This window comes from Zingiber officinale, chromosome 6B, assembly GCF_018446385.1.
Source record: "Zingiber officinale cultivar Zhangliang chromosome 6B, Zo_v1.1, whole genome shotgun sequence".
Classification (NCBI taxonomy): Eukaryota; Viridiplantae; Streptophyta; class Magnoliopsida; order Zingiberales; family Zingiberaceae; genus Zingiber; species Zingiber officinale.
The window spans coordinates 98,037,954-98,039,605 of record NC_055996.1 but is presented as its reverse complement, the minus strand read 5'-3'; the positions used below and the strand labels follow the sequence as shown (position 1 = coordinate 98,039,605).

The 1,652-nt window shown below is 44.9% G+C and overlaps 1 long non-coding RNA gene across 1 annotated transcript; it reads right to left on the bottom strand.

Moving 5' to 3' along the window:
- Window positions 1-563: 563 nt before the first annotated feature.
- Window positions 564-1,141, bottom strand: LOC121988378. The gene is made up of 3 exons (XR_006114011.1): window positions 1,089-1,141; window positions 906-984; window positions 564-616 (listed from the first exon to the last, which is right to left on the bottom strand). It is a non-coding gene; the product is annotated as an uncharacterized LOC121988378 (long non-coding RNA).
- Window positions 1,142-1,652: the final 511 nt, after the last annotated feature.

Here is a 1,652-nt window from a genome sequence, read left to right as displayed (position 1 = left end):
GGGGAGCGCAATGCTCTCAACTCCCGGTACGCTGTGACGGGAGGGATCTCTAACGTGCTACACGCTGCGTCACACTACCCATGAGCGGACCAACGGAGCACCGGAAGAGCCAAACTGACGTGCTACCACGCTGTGTCCCGCTACCCATGAGCGTCACAACGGAGCACCGAACAGTGATGAAACTGGCAAAGTGCTCGATAATAAAGGAGCAATCAATCACTCAGCATGCAATCATGCGAATGGTGCATGTCACTAAACATGGTAATATACTAAACCAATCTCTGGACATATCATAATGTGCACCAAAGTGAATGAATCATATCAAGGTATCTGATCATATAAGGTATCAAACCTAGGTCCTAACATGGTAAAATATGATTATATCACTACCCATGAGCATGTGGAATCAGGTATATATCCATACAAGATGTAAACAAACAATCAATCAACAGGTAGCATGTATTGGGCAGTGATTAACCGAAACAAGTAAGAAACACAATTAATGCATCTTGTTAATTTAATTACTAAGCATATCAAAGACAATAAGTCAAAAGTACCCGCCTCCGATAAGAAAAGTCCAAATCTGACTCCGAGATACTCGTCTCGCGTCACAGTCCTGTGTCACCAATACATATACGATTATTTAGCTAAATGCTTATAAATAGCTAAATAAATTATTTAACCCTAAATTAAATCTAACAATTGACTAGGGTTAATTGTCTTAACCCTCGTTCCATTTTAAACCAAACCAATCTACATCAAGGATCCATTACCCATAAACAATTATAAGATCCAAATCTAGATAACCAAATAAATCTACACAAACCTAATGATCAAATAATTATCAATTAATTATGTGTCAACTTATACTTCATCACACATATATTCAATCACCTAATCCTTACCTTAATCTGAAGCCCCCTATTGATGCTGGAAATTTGTTGCCTAAGTCACAGCGAAGTTGCTGCCGGGAACCCTGTGTTTCTGTGGCAGCAACACAAAGAAACTTCCAAACCATCAGAACAGCAAGCACAGTAACTAGGGCATGATGACAAATCAATAGAGCAAGGTTATTGAGGTTGGCTTACCCTCAAATCAACAGTTCCTTCTTCGACGATTGGTCCCAGCGGCTGTTGAATACTTGCTAGAGTTACACTGGCGATAACAACTAGAAAAACTGAGGAAGAAGACTTGGTTCGGAGCTAGGGCACGGTCAAGTGGAGGAGGTCGACGCTGAGGTCGAAAGACAGCGGCGTCGGTAGGCACAGTGATGGTGGCAGCCGACGCTAGGGCAGAAGGAAGGCTGGCGGTGTCTCGTCGGACCAGAGGAGGGGAGGGGAAATCGGGAAGCGGCGTCGGCGGAGATGCTAGGGCACAGAGGAGATCGGGGCTCGGCAGTAGTGCGGAGGAAGGCCAGCGGCAGAGAAGAGGAGAAGAGGAGAAGGCTTCGGGTGTGCGGCTTGGGAGGAAGAAATAGAAGTGGCTGAGGGTTTTTGTGCACTCGGGGAGAAGGAACCGGCCGTGCGACCGGTTAGGGCATGGGGAGAAGGCGCGCGATCGGCGTCGGGGAGAAGAAATGAGGAAACGGCGAAAAATGCAGGAAAAAGGAAAAAAAATAAATAAAGGAAAAGAATTAAGAAAAATTCAACTTT